Source organism: Callithrix jacchus, chromosome X (genome assembly GCF_049354715.1).
Source record: "Callithrix jacchus isolate 240 chromosome X, calJac240_pri, whole genome shotgun sequence".
NCBI classification, from domain to species: domain Eukaryota; kingdom Metazoa; phylum Chordata; class Mammalia; order Primates; family Cebidae; genus Callithrix; species Callithrix jacchus.
In genome coordinates, this window is record NC_133524.1 from 133,049,897 (window position 1) to 133,059,620 (window position 9,724).

Below are 9,724 nucleotides of genomic sequence, written 5' to 3' on the forward strand. Positions count from 1 at the left end.
CTCACGAGATTGTGCATTTCTGAGAAAAAAATATTGGAACTGAAAGCTATCAGCTTGGGGAAAGTGGAGTGTATTCTGGAGCCAAAACAGACTCAGAGCTGAGAAAGAACCCAGGTGGCTCCTCTCCTCTCTTCTCCTCTCCTTTCCTCCCGGTATTTGGAAAGCATGTGTTCCCCAGCGAGCAGAAAAGAATTGGAATCCTGCTCACTTTTTCTTCCTTCTAGCTATTTTTTCCCCTTAAACCTTATACCATCAGGAAAAACATTCAGAAACCACAGTCATAATAGGTCTAGGAATTGTCACATTTGTTTCTATTAAAAGATGAAGTTTTTTAAAAATTTAATTTACATATAATAAACATTTAGTGAGCTTACCAAGTCTAGCTAATTTGCATGCGAACTGCCACCACCACAGCTCTGTACCATGAGTTTTAAGCTTACCAGCTATGTGATGGCGTTTTCTCTCCATCTGGAACTACCTGTTAGATTCCTTGTCATATACACAGTTGAGACAAGGCTCTGGTTTTTCGTTCTTTCTCCTCTCATCGCTCACTCTTGCCCTGCATCTGTTGTAGCTTGACTGTGATGCCCAGGAAGAGTGATGTTTCCTTCTGGACTCATCTCTTGCCAAATCTATTCACATTTTCCTTCCTTTTCCCACTTCTGCACTTTCTTTCCTCCTAAGTTACAGACTTACCTCAGGGCCTGGTCATGTCTCACTTGGCTGATGGCAGCCTTCTCAGCTCTGGAATTTCTGCTGCAGCACTGCCCACTGCAACTGATGCTTCAGTACCCCCTCCTTCCTGTGGCACAGAGGACCAGGGTGACCCCACTGTCTAATTTCAGCAGGCTGCTCTGTGCCATCTCCTTTTAGGTTTTCCCTAGGGTAGAGAGGCTGATTTCCTTTGCCTGAGCTCACCAGGCAGGGGGCAGTGAACTTCTGAGGAAAGGAAAGAGGCTCCCACTGCCATATCCCTCCCAAGTGGGAATGTAGACAAACCTCAGAGAGGAATGGTGTGGCAGTGGGGGCAATCTGCTTGGAGTAGTAGGTAAGCCATGGAAACTTCCTGGTTGATATTAAGAGCCATCATTTGCTGATTGCCTACTCAATGGGAGGGCCAGTGTAAAAGGCTTGACATGGATTACTTCATGTAATCTTCACCACAACTTTATGAACTCACTTCTATTCCCATCCTCATTTTACAGATGAGGAAGCAGGCCCAGGGAGGTTAGCTAGCCTGCCCAAAGTTAGTGCAGCTAGGAAGTCACAGAGTGAAGATTCAAGCCCATATATATCTGACTGCAGAGCTCATCCTCCTTCCATTGGGCCTCCCAATTTCTTTTCCCTTTATTTTCTGAGACAGAGTCTCACTCTATTGCCCAGGCTGGAGTGCAGTGGTGTGATCATGGCTCACTGCAACCTCTGCCTCCTGAGTTCAGGTGATCGTCCTGCCTCAGGCTCCTGAGTAGCTGGGACTTACAGGCATGCGCCACCACATCCAGCTGATTTTTTTTGTATTTTTCGTAGAGACTGGGTTTCACCATGTTGCTCAGGCTGGTCTCAAACTCCTAACCTCAAATGATCTACCTGCCTTGGCCTCCCAAGTTTCTGGGATTACAGGTGTGAGTCACTGCACCTGGCTCCTCCCAATTTCCAGTTGACAAGCCCTCATGCCCTCTTAATTCCTCACCCTTGCCTTCCACTTCTTCCTTGAGGCAATCCTCACACTCTGGCTACTGGGACTTTTGAAAGATGCACTTTCTAATTGGTAAGGTCTCCCACAACTACATCTCCTAACCTGAGTGTTGGTTCAGCTGCCTCTTAAGCCTCCAATGAAATCGACTGAAACATTGAAAATGGGTGTTTAGGTGATGGTTACAATAAAAGCCCAGATACGTCACCACTACACAATATAGCCAAAAAATAAAACTGCACTTGTACCCCTTAAAGTTATACAGATTTAAAAAAAAGAAAATGGGTGTTTAATGTGTATCTTGAAATGGAGATAGATATGACTCCTCTTAAACAGGCTTCCTTCTGGAAAGGCTCAGAAGAGTCAATAAATGCTGAGTATTTGGGACTGATTTCAAAATACGTGTGTAAAAGAAGATGTGCCACATTTATTATGCGGTTTATCCTGTAAATAATATTTATTGAATAAATGAAAAGAGTACTAGAAGCCCCCTGGGTACCAAAGGAGGAAGAGATGAAAATATTTTGGATGGCCACCCCAGTGTTGAAAAGGTCTAGACTTAAAATTATTAAAGGGCAAGAAAATGTCCTCATTTATTTTCTTGGCTTCAAATAAAGTACAGCAAACATGGGCTGTGCCTCCTCATTCCAAATACAGGCCTGCAATATAAGGGAAGCTTCAGAGGATGCCAAAAAGCAGAAAGTATCAAGGGATACCCTTTAAAGACACTTTGGAATTTCTAATAGAGCTAAAAATTGATAAAAATCCAGATGGAAAAAAAATGAGAAGAAAAGAGAAGTTAATATAGATTTCTGGGCCCCATTCCCAGAGTTTCTGATTCTATATGTTATTATTTGTATGACATCCATTTCTAAGAAAGTATACTGAATAACGTCTTATGTGATGTTAGTTACAGCTGAATATTTAATACTATTACACTTTGATAAAGGGAAGTATTAGAGATTCTAATACAGATCTAGTATTGTGTACATTCATTGTGGATACTTTATATATATGTATATATATCTCAGAGCAGGCAGATGCTTTGCCCTGGGGCACATTGAAAGCCAAGGTATCACCATGATGTTACCAGCGAGCATGACAAGGCAGGGAAGTGCATCACAATACAGACAGGTGGGGGTGGTCATGTTTGTCACTTATAGGGAGTGCAGCAAGGATGCCTGATGGCATTTTGTATCACAATGTCCTGTGACAGAGTCTGATACAACACACTGCACACACAATTTTCTAGCCATTTCCCCATAAAGGACAGTACACACACAAAGCCAACTACATTTAAAAATGAGCTAGCTAGATGAATGAGGGAGACATAAAAACCTCCAGATTACACACAGGAAGTGAGATGCAGAAGAAACTCTTCTATAAACCGAGAGAGATGTTTCCCAGGGAAAATTGGTCAGATTCAGAGTAGATCATGTCCCCTCATCCACTGCATTCAGCCCCCAGTTTTTAATGCTGCAAACTCAGATGTTTCCATGGCAGAGGGAATGGTTTCTTGCTTTGAGTGTTGATCTAGACATTTGGACGCTCTGTGGATGGGAGGAATCTATCTCATCCATATTTGGGTATTGTACTTCATTAATCATCAAGTGCTATCTGGGGCTACATGGTGTTCGAAAGTCTTAGTTTATCAACATTTTGAGACTCAAGCTGAAGCCATTTTCAATGTTTAAAAATCTGTCCTTGTTCTGGCTCTTCTTGAGAGAATGTCTCTTTGCAAAACTCAATTGTCAATGGGCTGATACAGTTGTGTAGCTGAAAGCCTGCACTGTACACCTCATTGTTGTTTTCATGGCCAGCTCACAACCTTATTTAAAGAATGTGTACTTTGGGAGAATAAGAGCCTGAGAGTATAAAGGGAACTGTGTTCACAATCTCCAGGGCACGTGGGTTTATTGGCATGCACGTATGGACAGCCAAGAGCTGAAGCAAGTTTTGCCAATGGGTTCCCAACATCTTTCCATGCAGGTCAGGTGAAAGACTCAGCAAAAACAGAGCAAAAGTTCTAAGGCTCAGGTTAACCCAGCAGACAACACTACAAGGCCCACAAGGAGCATGTTCAGGAAGAGACTTGAGGTAAATGTGGAGAAGTGAAAAAGTGCAGGTTATCCCTGAAGCCAATGGGTAAACAGACCATATTCCTCTGCTCTCATGAACGACACATACCCTTAGATTTTGCTTTTCTTTAGTTTCCAGATGTTACTGTTGAGAACATATCAAGGATGTCAGACCTAGAACAACTGTCAAAATCACCTACTTTAGTCCTTTTACCTTCCTCCGAGGCTCAGAGAGAGGTGATGACTCAACTTCCAGTGGCTAGAACCGAGTCTCCTGATACCCTATCTAATGAATGTTCTTTCCTCTACATACACGTGAAAGACTGCCTAAACAATCTTTTGGGAGGAAAAAAAAAGTGAGAATTGCTGATCCAATGCTGGGAATCATTATATAATCCAGCTGGAGTTTGGCCTATATCCTTCCAATGAAACTGAAAAGGGGATAGGAGAGAATTAAATGGAGATGTTGCAAAGTTTTGTAAGATGTTCTGTCTAACAACTTGTTCTTTTTGTAAAGGTTCCTGTGAATTGGCCCCTACCTGCTGTTCCAGACTCATTCCTCACTACTTCCTCCCAGGAACTCGTTTCTGCACCAGCGAAACCAGGACATCTCCTGAGCTCACAAGGACCTCTGCTTTGATCTTTGCTCTTCCCCCACCTCACCGAGGCATGATTCAAATTCAGGATAATCTGACTCCAGAGCTTGCAAGCTTTCCAACAGCAGGAGGAGTCGGAGGAAGACAGGGCCACTAAAAATGGTGCCAGGGAGCCTATGCCAAGGGCCAAACGAGCGGCCACATCAAATTGCCATCTGAATCGGGGAGTGAAGATGGGAATGGAGGAAATGACCAAGCTCTAGTGTACTGGAGTGGCTTCACGGAAGAAATGGCTATTTCTTGAATGGTGAGTTCTTATACATGTTGTCCTCAGAGCTTAAGGCAGGGAAGCGCATCACAACACAGGGACGTGGGGGACACATCACTGACAGGGAGGTGCAGCAGGGATGCTTGATGGCATTTTACCACAATGCCCTTCTACAATACTGTGTAGAAAGTTTATGTTAGATAAGTTTTTCTGTTGATCATGATAACATTTATTATTATGCCTGGGGATAATTAATTCAACTGAAACATACCCAGGAGGAACTGTTTCGTTTTTTTGGAACTAACCAGTTCTTTTCTTTCTCTCTCCTTTTTCTGGGGGCGGAGGAGGGGTGTGTGCACCCAATTCTGGGACACTGCAGAAAAGGCTGATGTAAGAAGGAAAGTGTGAGAAATAAAGCAGTGACTTCAATTTTGGTTCTGTAGAAATATTTACGTAGCCTGCTTGGTGGTGTTTTCATGATTAAAAATGACCCAGTGTGTGTGCTTGACAGGAATACAGGCCACAGCATGCCTGAAATATGCTTTTTACCATCTCCATATGTCTCATTTATATCTTAATCCACAGCCTGCTGGGAAATAGCAGGGTAAGACAGGACTTGGGGGCCCTCTGTTAGTTGGTCTCATGCTATTTTCTTAGCCTATGGTATTCACACATCCTCCACTCTGAGCTGGAATTTGGCCCTGGGCCTGCGCAATTGCCATAGGGCTGACTGCAGGGAAAAGAAAATATGAGATGTGAAATGACTTTGTTCAAATGTGAGTCAGGGATGTGTTCAGTCTGTTTATAGAAGGAGGAAATGACATTTGAAGAAAATTGGTTCAGGGAGAAATGCTGTCATTATATAAGGATTCATAGTTTAGTAACACTGTTGAGGAGGGAAACTGGCTAACTTGCGAAGCCCCTGAAAGTGTCCTTTATCCACTGCAGTGCGGTGAGGAGCATGTGGGCTTTGGAACTGAACACATCTGGGCCTGGGTCCCAGTTCTGCCACCTAAGGACTTTGTGACCTTGAATCTCGGTTTTCTCATCTGTAAAATGAGCATAATGACAATTGCTTATAACTGTTCCGTTGATATTCAAATCAGTTGATATAAAAGATCAGATACAGTGCCCCTGTACAGTACAGGCTCAATAAAAAGATGACTGGTAACAATAATAGTAGCTAATAGTTTAGAGGCATTTACTGTGGGCCAGGGACTGAGTCATATACTTTATTTACATCGCAGACTCACTTATTCCTGACAATAATGCTATGAGGCCGGGCGCAGTGGCTCACACTGTAATCCCAGTACTTTGGGAGGCTAAGACCAGCAGCTGCCTTGAGCCTAGGAGTTTGAGACCAGCCTGGGCAACACAGTGAGACCTCATCTCTACAAAAAATAAAAAAAATTAGTCAGGAGGATAGCTTGAGTCCAGGAGGTCCAGGCGGCAATGAACCATGGTCGCACCAGTGTATCGCTCCAGCCTGGGGGACAGAGTGAGACCCTGTCTCAAAAATAAAATGCTCTGAAGTTAGTAGAATTATCTCCTCAAATGCTGTTAGTGTTTGTTTTGTTTTCCTTTTTTTTTTTCTTTAGAGACAAAGTCTTGCTCTGTCGCCCATGCTGGAGTACAGTGGAGTGATTTCAGCTCACTGCAACCTCCACCTCCCAGGTTCAAGTGATTTTCCTGCCTCAACCTCCTGAGTAGCTGGGACTACAAACATGTACCACCATGCCAGACTAATTCTTTTTTTTCGTTTTTGTATTTTTAGTAGAGATGGGGTTTCACCATGTTAGCCAGAATGGTCTCGATCTCCTGACCTTGTAATCCACCCACCTTGGCCCTCAAAGTGCTGGGATTATAGGCGTGAGCCACTGTACCTGGCCTAAATGCTGTTACTATTAATAATGACAATAATATATATACCACATAGCTCAGACTAAAATAGATAATTTTGTGCTTCGTAATCCTGTCCCGACTCAAAAGTTACTAGAAAGCCTTTTCTTCTTTGTTCCCTCACCTTTGCCCTAAATGTCCTCATTTGTGAACAGAGGGCCGAGGATGTTGCACCAGGTGATTTAGAGACTAAAGACAGAAGGCCAAGAAAACAAAACATTTTGCAACCCAAATGCTGGCAGAGGGATTTGCAGTTTCAAGTTGTTTAGGCCAAGAATAATAATTGCGTCTAACTACCTAACAAAGATGCTTGTTTGGGGAGAAATAAACACAGGACTCATTCATATACTCAAAGTCTTTTTTTTTTTTTTTTTTTTAGAGACGGAGTTTCACTCTGTCACCCAGGCTGGAGTGCAGTGGTGAGATAACTCACTGCAACCTCCACTTCCCAGGTTCAAGACATTCTCCTGCCTCAGCATCCTTAGTAGCTGGGATTACAGATGTGCACCACCACACCCAGCTAATTTTTGTATTTTTAGTAAAGGTGGGGTTTCACCATGTTGATCAGGCTGGTCTTGAACTCCTGACCTCATGATACTCCCGCCTCAGCCTCCCAAAGTGCTGGGATTACAGGCGTAAGGCACTGCACCCGGCCACTTAAAGTCTTTTTTTTTTTTCCTATTACTTAGCCCTACCTAAGCAGGACATCAAAAAATTTGGTTATAGGCTCATAATTGTTCCTCTCCACGAAAATCTTTAGTAAAAGGCAAAAAATTTATTCCTTATGAAGAGAAACCAGAGCATTACTCAAAGTCTTTTTAAAGGCCAGAATGCTGGACCATCACAGAATGTCAGTTCCTTTTGTGTTCCTGCTCTGCCCCTTCCCCTACTTCCCTCAGCTGTTGGGGAGGGGAAGGCCTGTTTCAGAAGAAGACAAGGTAGTGTCTGTTCCCTTGAGGTGCTGGTGAAACGTTGTCCAGTCGCAGACCCACCCACCCCTTTCCCAAACTTGTCTCCCGATGGTAGAAGTCAGAAGTCAGGGACAAACATAGTCTCGACAGACTGCAGCTACTACCATGATTGAACTCTCCCCTCATTTCTCACAAGTGGAAACAGACGTACTGGAAGAGTGACCTTGCAAGAAGTGAGAACATCTATCAAGAGTAAGTCAGGCTGGGCGTGGTGGCTCACGCCTGTAATTCTAGTACTTTGGGAGGTCGAGGCAGGCAGATTTCTTGAGGCTAGTAGTTTGAGACTAGCCTGGCCGACATGGTGAAGCTCCGTCTCTATTAAAAATACAAAAATTAGCCGGGTGATGTGGCACATGTCTGTAATCCCAGCTACGCCGGAGGCTGACGGAGGAGAGTCACTTGAACCTGGGAGGCAGAGGTTGCAGTGAGCTGAGATGATGCCACTGCATTCCAGCCTGGGCAACAGAGCAAGACTGTGTCTAAAAAAAAAAAAGAGTAAGGCAAAAACGGAAGCAGCACCTAATGAGAATCCAAGCCAGAAGACCACAGTCTCAGCAGTTTATGGCAAAGAGGGAGGCAAGTGGGCCTTGAAGAGCGTCAGTTTCAGGAGGGGTTAACCCCGATCATGTGGCTTAACATACTCCTCCTTCCTCCACTTCAGAAGGACAGTTTGTGGTTGGGGGAAATAGCGCCTCCTAGATGACAAAGTTATTTGAATGCTAGTTGAAAACAATGTGGTTCCAGCCAGAATTTCCGGTTTTCACTTAAACTGTCTGTGCATAGTTTCTAATTCTTTCTGGGTATGTTATTCCACCCCCATCTCCATCTCTGCCAATTCTCTGGGTATGGTAGAAAGAAAGCACTTTTATTCTGGTAACTAAAATTTATGGAACTATGAATGACATTAATAGAATATTTTGAACTGTATCTTGCTTTAATATAGGAAAATCAGTTATATTTTTCTTTTTCTTTTTTGACATAGAAAAAGTTTTAATCTCTTTTCTCTTCTTTAATATAGGAAAGTCAGTTATCTTTTGGTGGCATTTTGCAGTATACTTTCCTTTTTTTTTTTTGAGATGGAGTTTTGGTCTTGTTACCTAGGCTGGAGTGCAATAATGATGCTATCTCGGTTCATTGCAACCTCTACCTCCTGGGTTCAAGTGATTCTCGTGCCTCACCTCCTGAGTAGCTGGGATTGCAGGCACCTGCCACCATGCCAGGCTAATTTTTTGTATTTTTAGTAGAGATGGGGTTTCACCATGTTGGCCAGCCTGGTCTCAAACTCCTGACTCAGGTGATCCACCCACCTTGGCTTCCCAAAGTGCTGGGATTACAGGCATGAGCCACTGCGCCCAGACTTGCACCATACCTTTCAAAACATGTCAATGGACACTCACTTCATGGTAGGCATTTTTGAACTGATTCTCAAGAACACCAGAGACATAAAAACTAAAATTATGACACATTTGATAGCTCAAAGACACTCAGATTTAACATTTAATCAGCTTCCTCCTCATTTTATGAACGAAGCAGTTTAGTGTCCAAAGTCACACATCTTGTAAATGGGAGAGCTGCTCATTTTATTTATTTATTTATTTATTTATTTTTGAGATGGAGTCTTGCTCTGTCACCCAGGCTGGAATGGAGTGACGTGATCTCAGCTCACTGCAACCTCTGCCTCCCAGGTTCAAGCGATTCTCCTGCTGGAGCAGGATTCTACCATGCCCGGCCAGAGCCACTCATTTTAAAGTCCCATTTTTCACAATGCAAATTATAATCCCAGCAGGGCTTTTGTGTGTGTGTGTGTGTGTGTGTGTGTGTGTATAGAAATAGAAATGAACAAAATGGTGGCCATGCACAGTGGCTCAAGCCTGCAATCCCAGCTCTTTGGGAGGCTGAGGCAGGTGGATCACTTAAGGTCAGGATTTCGAGACCAGTCTGGCCAACATGGGGAAACACCATCGCTACTAAAAACACAAAATAATTTATTTAGCTGGGTGTGGCAGTGTGCCCTGTAATCTCAGCTACTTGAGAGGCTGAGGCAGGAGAATCACTTGAACCTGGGAGGCATAGGTTGCAATGAGCCGAGATCATGCCGCTGCACTCCAGCCAGGGTGACAGAGCAAGACTGTTTCAAAAAAAAAAAAAAAAGAAAAAAATGAACAAAATGGGCCTGGCAGGGTGGCTCACACCTGTAATCCTAGCACTTTGGGAGGCTG

At 43.6% G+C, this 9,724-nt stretch overlaps 1 non-coding gene across 1 annotated transcript; it reads right to left on the reverse strand.

The window, feature by feature from the left end:
- Positions 1-7,221: 7,221 nt before the first annotated feature.
- Positions 7,222-7,338, reverse strand: LOC118150712 (U5 spliceosomal RNA). Its single transcript, XR_004738866.1, has one exon. It is a non-coding gene; the product is annotated as a U5 spliceosomal RNA (small nuclear RNA).
- Positions 7,339-9,724: the final 2,386 nt, after the last annotated feature.